The sequence below is a fragment of the Cavia porcellus genome, unplaced genomic scaffold (genome assembly GCF_034190915.1).
Source record: "Cavia porcellus strain 051 isolate PalLab524CR breed Dunkin Hartley unplaced genomic scaffold, mCavPor4.1 scaffold_20, whole genome shotgun sequence".
Classification (NCBI taxonomy): domain Eukaryota; kingdom Metazoa; phylum Chordata; class Mammalia; order Rodentia; family Caviidae; genus Cavia; species Cavia porcellus.
The window spans coordinates 39,267,937-39,278,616 of NW_026947503.1; the positions used below are offsets into that span (position 1 = coordinate 39,267,937).

General features: G+C 35.7%; 1 pseudogene; it reads left to right on the forward strand.

Moving 5' to 3' along the window:
- The first annotated feature begins 780 nt into the window (after nt 1-780).
- LOC100728724 (dnaJ homolog subfamily A member 1-like) lies at nt 781-10,403 on the forward strand (annotated as a pseudogene).
- The last annotated feature ends 277 nt before the right edge of the window (nt 10,404-10,680 follow it).

The following is a 10,680-nucleotide window of genomic DNA, read 5'->3' on the forward strand; positions in this document are numbered from 1 at the left end:
AAAGAATCTTTTCCATTCCTATCAAAAGAACCTAAACCATCTGTGCAGAACAGTGTCACCTAATTTATGTAGGTAAGCATTGACAAAGGTTACAGATATTCAATCTAGGAGAAGTTTCCAGGAAACTTTTCATTCTACATAGCAAACTGTTTCATTAAGTGATCAGCTATCCCTATCATCTTGGGAAAATTGCAATCCAGGAGACCATAGGGCTAGATAGATCCAGGCTGGCTCTGTGATTGTTTATGGAATAGAAACTGATGGTCCATTTGAGTTGTCCTCTTTTTCCCACACAATAACACTGAATTATTTTTGCACATCACATGCACATATTTGTTTAGTAGAACCTAAAACACAGAACTATATTTTAAAACCAATACTATTTACTATGAGTCACTGGCAAAGCAGGGTTTACATTATTGATAAAAATATTTTATTAATCTAAAATTAATAAAAATAACTCTGAGACTCTAAGGGACTCACTCACTCCAAGGTAGCAGTATCACTTAGGAGGAGCCACAAATGATTTAACAAGAATTATCACTTACATGTGGATGTCCCCAAAAGCCTTCTAGGATCTCAGACAGTGTTTTTGTAAGGTGACTGTTTTATGGGACCATCAGATGCAGCTGAGTTACTGTTAGACAATAGGATTGAGCCAGAAAGGTTGGGTAACAGTGAGAAGACTGAAAAGCTTTGTGTCTTTCCTGCCTCTTTCATTGTTTCTGCTTCCTGGTAACCATACAGTGCGCAGCTTTTCCTTTGTTGTGGCCCTGTATCATGGACCTTGACGTGGAGCCAGCAATTGTGGGTGAGCCTAAATAAACCTTTCTTCTTTTTGTTTCTTGTCTGCCTTTCTTTCTTTCTTTCTTTCTTTCTTTCTTTCTTTCTTTCTTTCTTTCTTCTCTCTCTCTCTCTCTCTCTCTCTCTCTCTCTCTCTCTCTTTCTTTCTTTCTTTCTTTCTTTCTTTCTTTCTTTCTCTCTTTCTTTTTTTTTTGTACCAGGGATTGAACTAACAACCTCCCTCCCGCTTGCCAGTCAGATGCTTATGTCACTGAGCTCTATCCCCAATAACCTTTTTTCTTTTAAATTGAAGCTGTTAGGTATTAAGTTCCAGGAACTAGGAGAATGACTCAGATATTCAACATGAAATATAAGGATGAAAAATACATTCAATGAATTTTTAGGCTATTTGTTCACTTATTAAATCACAAGAATATTGACTTCTGAGATACATATACAGGGATCTAAGAATTCCTATAAATCAGCATCTCTAAAAGTTTTTTCTCATGACACTTGCCTCAATAGTATTTCTGAATTGAACTAGAAATCTAATATTTTCTGTCAGACTAGCCCTCGCCCAACTTCAAGTCAGCTTTGAGAAATGAAACTTCAAGATTTCTTATCCAATGAAACCTCCAGTTCTCTGTTCCCAAGTACCTACCTTATACTCAGAGTGCTGGTATTTTCTACTCTCTTTCCAGGTCTTGTTCCTCCTGTAACTCCCTTTGTCACCCTTCCACTGTATCCCCACTTGGTCATCTGTCTGGAAGATGAGGGCTCCATCTCTCTGGATGCTGTGTTTGAGAATTTGGCTTTTCACATGCCAAGGTTTGAAACTAGACCCATGCCTATTACCATGCACTAAACTAAAAGCAAAATGAGTCAAAGATCTAAATATTAAAACAGAAACACTCAATCTACTGGAAGACGAGGTAGGTAGAAGTCTTGGAGACATAGGGGTGGGCAGAGAATTCGTGAACAAAACGCAAAACGCATGGGAAACACTTCAAAAAATCAACAACTGGGACCTCATATTATTGAAAAGTCCCTGCACTTTAAAAGAAATCACTAACAGAGTGAAAAGAAAACCCACAGAATGGGAAAAAATTTTAACCAGTAACCCCTCTGACAAAAGACTTACATCCAAAACATATAAAGAATTAACATCAGCACCCCAAATTCAAAGACCCTCTCCAAAAATGGGCATCTGAGATGAACACACACACAGTTCTCAGATGAAGACATTCAAATGGCAAATAAATATATGAAGAAATATTCACCATGACTGGTCATTTGAGAAATGCAAATTAAAACAGCACTGAGATATCATCTTTCTGTAGAAAGAACTGCTGCCATCAAGAAATCAAATGATAAAAAATGTTGGCAAGGCTCTAAGGGAAAAAGGAACACATCTCCACTGTTGGTGGGAGTGTAGACAGGTGCAACCACTGTGGAAATCAGTATGAAAATTCCTCAGAAAACTAGGATTGGAAGTTCCATTCAAACCAGCTATTCCTCTCCTGGGTATCTTCCCAGAAAAACTGAAAAGTTCGTGTTACAGTGATCTATGTGCACCCGTGTTCATAGCAGCAAAATTTGTAATAGCTAAATCTTGCAAACAACAAAAATGCCCATCAACCGTAGAGTGGATGAAAAATATGTGGCCTTATTATATAATGGAATATTACTTACTTATAAAGGGATGATCTTGAGGCCTTTATAGATAAATGGAGGCAACTGGAGACTATCTCCATAATTGAAATAAATAGGAATCATATTTATAAATATCACATTGTCTCTCTGGTGTAAACAGTAAGAAAAGCTGTAGAAGTAATAAGATCTGAAATGTGTAATAGCTATTGTAAAAAAGAAAGGGAAGGAAAGTGCTCTAAAGGTTATAATTGCATGTATGTTTAAGTGTGTAAGATAGATAACCATATTACTAAGTTTTTGTTTGATCATTCAACAGAATGATTTCCACTCTCATTGTTTGATTGTCCACTTTCTATGCTTTAGTTTTGTGGCTTAGTTTTGTGAGCAACTATTTCTAAGATGACAACATGTGATTTAACAACTAGTAATTTCTTAGCGTTAATTTTTTTAAAAATTCTGTATTATTTCTACACTTTTTATGTTTTGCTTTTTTTTCTTTAAATAAAAAAGTAAGTTTTTTTTAAATAGAGACCAAGCCTAAGAGATATGAATTGAGTGTAAAATAATCCCCCTGGTCAGTCTTTAGGGACATGCTGATTGGGTATAAATGATTTCTTTCTACCAATTCTATAAAATATGATCAAAGATAGGCATTTTCTTCCCCTTTACATGAGAAAAAAGAAATAGTACACATTAGAAGTCAGTTTTTTAATGAAAAAAGCAAAAATCAGGAGATGAATGTGTTTAAAACTTACATATAATAGTCAGAGGAGATGGCCCCTGTGGTTATTGTGCATAGTCACTCTCCAGTGAGATCCAACTTTTAGACTCCAGAATTTTTATGCCAGTAAAACTCATCTTTAAATATTTGTATTGATAAATTTTTATTCTGTAAACTGATGGCTTCTGCTCTTTCCTCATGTATTGTTTGTGTTTTAGCAGTCTTATTTTTTGTGCTGCCAGATTCATTTTTGGAAGTTTGAGCTACCACATTGTCCAGGTTTATTAACAAATGTCTGGATTTTATTTTAATGAATTTATCTTGCAGTAACTTATATATTTCTGATACTTTCAATATATCTCCAAACTGATTCAAAATTAAATTTTCTATATACTTTTTATGATCTATATTATTAATTTAAAGTTATTAAGAATATAACACAAAATTTTTAATAATTTAAAGTTATTTAAACTTTTAAGTGATTTAAATTTTAAAGTGTCCACTGTCTCCTCCCCTGCCCTGTGGTTTTGCTTTTCAGGGATTCAGTTACCTATAGTAAATCATGATCAGAAAATGTTGAATGGCAACTTCAGAAATAAAAATTAGTAAGTTTTAAACTGCTCACCCCTGAGTAATATGACACAGTCTTTCACTGTCGTGCTGTGTCTCAGCTAGTGTGAATCATCCTTTGCCCAGGGTCTCCACACTTCACAGGCTATCAGCTCTTTATAGTTACTTAGTGGAAGTTACTCTCCCAGTATAGCAGTGGTTGGGTTCAAATCATCTTTATCTACTTAATAATTGCTCTAAAGCACTAGAGAAGTAACATCACCAATTCAGACATGCCCAAGAGACACACTCCTTTAAATGAAAAAGAGAACATGCAATATTTTAAGAAAGACTGAGAGACTTTATTTGTATAACTTTCATTAGAGTATATTATTTTAACTATTCTATTTTATTATTGATTGTTGTTAATCTCTTACTGTGCCAAATTTATAAATTAATCTTTTTCATAAATATGTTTATGCCTAAGAAGCATAATATATAGAATCCAGTGTTGTCTGTTGACTTAAGCATCCATTGGATATATCCCTGATGGATGAGGAGGGAAACACTGCTCCTGAAAATTGCAAAAGCTTCAGGGACATTATTAAGGTCAAAAGTCTTAAGTGGAACAAAACACAACACTAACACTGCAGATAAAATGATTAAATGAAACACTGATATGTGAATTGATGTGGTTGGGAGAAACCTCAGTTTTTTAAAAATGGGAAGCAGAACCAGCACTCATAGTTTCTTAATGTGATTTTAAAGTTAAAATTAAAAGCTCATTCTATATACCACAAAATGGTAACATGAGCCCTTTGGTTCAGTGAAATTGAAATCTCTAGTCACTGCTGAGGCACCTTGATCAATCTGTTTTACTTACAGAATTAATGACTGTCTCACACAAGATTACCAGGATAAATTCATCAATTTGTCATTACGTGTTTAAAAAGGAAAACTAATTGTTTTTACAAGAACCCAGCTAACAAATGACACAGCAAGTGCTGGATCAGCCAGAGCTGTGTATACTGATTCAAGCCAATTAAAGTAATCCCTACAATCACAAGGTAGGCCGCACTGAAAGAGGCCTGAATATGAAAGCTGGTGGACAGAAATTGAAAATCTTTAAAACATCTCTGATTGGAAGAAGAACCATCTCTATAACACACCAGAACTCTGGGATCTCCTATTGCATCAAACCAAGATGAATCATCCTTTTTTGTAATAATAACATTCTTATGGTGCCTAAATAAAATAATTTTTCATAGGTCTGAACTCATTATATCTTCATTTTAAAATCATAAGAAATAATTTTTCATAGGTCTGAACTCATTATATCTTCATTTTAAAATCATAAGAAATCTAGGATATTGTTTCTATTAATATTTCATTATACATCAATAAACAAGGTATCAGGATGTGAGCAATGTGAGTCCAAAATGATGGAGGATTTCCACTTTTAAATTTGGTTACAGAATTCATAATCTTGACTAGTAATCTACACAAAATTTCAAAGGGTATAAAAATTGTTGATGTTTACTTGGGTGGTTACAATGTGCTAGATTCTGCTCTACATGCTTTGTGTATAGGGCTCTCAATTCCCATGTCAAATAGATGTCCCTGCCAGATTGCGCTGAGTTGGCTTGCCCTGCTGAATGTGGGATCCAGAAGAAAAGCTGAATCTGTATTTCCGGGAATTAAGGTCAATGTGAGCATAGCTAAACCATCATACTTCTGCTAGATTCTCTTTTCTCACAGGATTTGAGAAATGCAGTCATGCGCCTTTCTTAGATCTTTTCAGGAATCACATAGTTAGGTATTTGTGGAATCCCTTGGAGCTTTATAAAACATCCTAAGAAGTTTCCTTCCCCACTTCCTTGGAGCCTTGCTGCTCTCTTCTGTATTCCTTTCCCCAATACTTCTTCTCCTGAGTGGATATTGCCTGCATTTTCAGTATTTGTTATTTCCATAACTAATCTCTTATGTTCAGAGCCTTCCTCAGAGAAATATAATTGTTTATTAAGAGGACATCATGTGACATCATCCTTGTTAAAAACTGTTAATGTATGAAATTTAACTATTAAACACCAGAAGTTTAGTAGTAGTTGTCTCGGTTGAAGAGATTGGAATTAGATTATATACTGAGATTTTCTATTTATTTCTTTTTTTTCCTTTCTTTGCATTTTTATGATTTTTGCAAGGATGTGTTAATGTTTACAACTACATTTAAAAGTACATTTAGTATACAAGCATTGAAAATTGTTACCCAGTTTTGAATGCCACTTTCAGGAGCTGGCATTAATCAACTAGGAGATTCTGGAAATCACTTTGCAAAATACAACCTTGACCATTAGCAACTGCAGCTCTAATGAGGATGCAGGCTCTTTATACATGGGTACATATTAAGTTGTCTCTGGAGGGATTTAGAAATTGAGATCGAGGGGGAAGATTCTCATATTCTTTTACTGGCTATATGTAAAATATGTGCATTTATAGACTATATAGACTATAGAGACTATAGAGAAGGTGCTTTTAACTCCTATGGTCTGGAAAAGCTAGGAAATGAATATCGGGAAAAATGGGCAGGGAGGGAGGGGTCCTAGAGAAGGGAAATTTATGGAAAAAGGAACTCCAGATTATTGAACACTATTTTAATTTAAAATGTTGTGTTAGTGATGGATGCTAAAAATGATTTTGTGCAAGAAATCCCAGAAAACATTTTTTGGTCAACTTACAATTCTCAAACCAAAAGAAGAATGAATTGCTTATTGTCTAATATTGCTAATTGCAGGTGGCAAGTCAAGACAGCAGGGAAATTCTTTTATGGATTGGGTGGCCTTTCAATACCTTCTCAGAGTTCATAGTTGGTAATATGTGTTAAGTCAATAACACATATACTACCCCTTGGCAATAATCAATCTTGTGACAGAGCTGTTGCTCCTAGCCTGCCTATCACTATGAAGACACAAATTAATCTGTGAACATCATTACATGAAATGTCAACAAGCCCAGCTACTGTGTCTCTGGTTACCCTGGTGACTGTGGAAGAAAGGGCTTATTCTCACCTGTTCTGTCTTTTGACTGTCAGACCCTGCAGGCAGTGGTGGGTGGTTGCTATGGTTGTTCCTGAACTGATTAAATCTCTTCATCCTGACAGTAATGACACAGTTATTTCAGGGAATGGCATCCAAAGATTATCTGACACTGTCAGAGTTGTGATAGGAGAGCAAATTATAATTTAAGTTTGTTGTACACAGCAGCTAATTGGATCCTAACCTAAACCTTATCTGATTTCCATGCTTCAGATTGAACTGAGATATTATATTGGACAATTTTAAGACATCTTCTTGTTTTGAAAATAGTATTTCTATTCTTATGCAAAATGTTTAAGCTTTCCAAAGTTGCTACACACCATGCATAAGACAGACAATTAAGTATATTAGTTATATAATATTAAAATACTGAAATACGTATTTTTTTTATATAGGTCAATGCTTAGGTATCGGGGAAAGTACAATATAAAACACTGACAATATTCTGTGACTTTTTGAAATTATTTTTTAGTGAAAGGAAGTGGAAAAATAGAAAACAAAGGAGGACAAGTAATGATGAAGTATACAAAATAAAAATATTTTAAAAATAGGACAAGAAAAGGGGCTAGGTGTGCCACTGTGGAAATAGCATTAATGGTAATGCAGTTGTCTCCAGGAGGTTTGTAGAGTCAAGGTGCAAGAAAGTTAGGGAATTATCCACACAGTACCTGGAAAAATATGTTTCAGTGAGAACAAAGAGCAAATTCACTCCCTGATGCAGAGATACCCTGGGAACCTGAAGACTTGCACAGCAATGAGTGTAGCTGAGTGGCACCAACAGTAAAGAGGGTAACAGCCTGTGATGACAGGATGATGCAAAGGTGAGCATGTAGACCAAGTCTGAGGGGCACCAGGGATGAACTGGATCTTTTTAAATTTTATTTTGAGTAAAAGGAGAAGTTTTGGAAAATTTTATCAAAATATGGCATAATATAAAGTATTTTTAAAACAGCGTGGAAGTGTAATTAAATACCATAATATGCATCCATGTCAAATGCCTAGTTTAGTGCATTAAATGAATTCTGTTGAAAAGATGCCCCCAGCCACAGTACTGAGACTATCCTCTGGAAGCAGGTGCTATAGCTATATTGAGGTTGGTCAGTGACCTAGTCCATGTTAGTGGAAGAAAACAAAAGGTAAGAAGTAGTAAAATATTGTAGATTTCCGGAAACATCATTCAGTGCCTAAACATAAACAGTATGTAAGGAAGGGATTTAAGCAGTAACGCAATATTTCGGAATCTAAACAGTGGTCAGAGTGACTACTCAGAGAATACCAACCGCTTGAAGTCCTGGCTCACCACTCCAGGCTGGAGCAGTGAGAGCACAGATATTCAGATCATCTAAAGTAATTTGGAACATAATAGTTACTCATGGGGAAAAAAAAAAAAAAACACTGAGAAGAAACAATCAATACTATAAAGCTCCCCAAGGTGAGAGAAAGCAAGACAAATGCATGGTCTTCCTAGTCTTCAGTCACTTTCAAGCTTTCAGATAGCTGAATCCAGCTGGAAGCCACAGGAAGATGAGGAAATTTCCTCTAGTGCAAATTACCACAAAGTAAAGGAGTCAAGGGATGTCAGTTCAAATACGTACATTAAATTGTGAGGGTTTTTAACAACTGCGAAATTAGAGTAATCAATGCATGATCTTATAATTTCAACTAATAGTAACATTTTACCCTACAGTTTAATTTACCTCATTAAAATTTGTATATGCTTTGATAATTGAGCTCTTTGAGTTTGCTAATGTTTTTATACAAGCAGGAGGGACAGACAAGGGTCAAGGTTGAGTCTGTGTATGGTGTTTCAAATGACTGAGCTGAGAAGATAAAAGAAGATGTACATTTCAGGGAAGAGAAATCAGGAATTGTATTTTGATACTTTAATTGTGAGATGATATTTGGTCATGCAAGTTTATATGGCACAGGAGGTGTATATTTTTAAGTAATCAGGGAATATATGACATGAAAGTCATGATATCAGGTAAGGGCTACAAAGATGAAAACACATGAGAAGGTTGGCTCTGTGGCACACTAACACTTTTTAATTTGGAAATTTTGAACTTGAAATTTGAAAGGAATAGTGAACCATGCATGACAAGGTCACAATATAGAAACAAGTTCAGCAAGCATTTTAAAGACAAAACTGTCAGTTACCTGTGTTAACTGCTAATTTAACATCAGGTAGGCTTCATAATAAGAAAGAATGTTTGCATTTTGCCAGTCAGAATTTTTAATGACCTCAAGCAGAAATTTATGGACACACTGGGCTTTAGGGGAGATAAGCATATTAGAATGGATAAATAATTCAATAGCAAGGAAAAAATAAAGATATCAAACATTAAAAACTATTGTGAGATGTACTTTCCAGAGTGAGCTGAGAGATGAAGGAGCAGTGGCTGCCCGACCTGTATACATCTATGTGCTCTTTCCTGCTTCTCCACTTGGGCTCAGCCCTCTCACTGCCTATAGAAAATGGTGAAAGAAACCACTTATATGATGTTTTTGGGGGATCAAACCCAATGATATCCAAGCACAATTAAAAAGACTTATAGTAAACTAACTTTGAAGTATCACCCTGATAAGAAACCAAATGAAGGAGAAATGCTTAAACAAATTTCTCAAGCTCATGAATTTCTCTTTGATGCCAAGAAAAGGGAATTAATTATATGACAAAGAAGGAGAGCAGGCAATTAGGACAGTGGAGCAGGTGGTGATTTTGGATACCCCCATGGATATCTCTGATATGTTTTTTTATGGAGGAGGAGGAAGGAGAGGAAAGAATGTGGTGAGTCAGCTCTCGGTTACCTTAAAAATTTATATAGTGGTGTCACAAGGAAATTGGCTGTGCAAAAGAATGTGATTTGTGACAAATGTGAAGGCTGAGGTGCTAAGAAAGGAGCTGTGGAGTGCTGTCCCAACTGCCAAGGTACTGGAATGCAAATAAGAATTCATCGGATAGGACCTGGAGTGGTTCAACAAATTTAGTCTCTGTGTATGGAGTTCCAGGACCAGGGGGAACGCATCAGCCCTAAAGATAAATGTAAAAACTGCTTTGGAAGGAAGATAGTAAGAAGGAAGAAGATTCTGGAAGTATGTATTAACAAAGGCCTGAAAGTTGGCCAGAAGATAAAATTCCATGGTGAAGGAGACCAAGGATCAGGGCTAGGGCCAGGAGATATTATCATTGTGTTAGTCCTGCTTTTACTCAATAAGAGGACCTTTTCATGTGTATGGGTACAAAGCTGGCTGAAGCACTGTGTGGCTTTCAAAGCCAACATCCATTCTTGACAACCAAACCATAGCCATCACTTCCCATCCAGGTAATATGGTCTAGCATGGAGACAGTCAACAGTGTGCTAAATGAAGGCATGCCGATTTATCATAGACCATATGAAAAGGGTCACCTAACTATTGAATTTAAGGTAAGCTTTCCTGAAAATGCTTTTCTGTTTTCTGATAAATTTCCTTTTCTGGAAAAACCTTTACCTGAGAAGAAGAAATTAGAAGAGACGGATGAAATGAATCAGGTAGAACTGGTGGACTTTGATCCAAATCAGGAAAGTTGTTGCCATTATAATGGAGAAGACTATGGGGATGACTAACTTTATTTCAGTGTCAGTGCTCTGAATGGGGCCAGTGAATAATACTCACTACTGGCATTTAGTGCAGTAGTGAATGCACGAAGGACTGTTGTCATCATATGCTTATTACTTGCTTTTGTTTCAATATTCAATTATAGTAGTGTTTTAAATGTTAGATGAAGAATAAATGCAAATACAGAGGCTCCGATTTTGCCCAGTATGTGTGATGACTTCAGTGAGCAAGATGAAGTTTAATACCTATAAAAATTATGAACCCTGGTGTCAGGTTATACCTTGT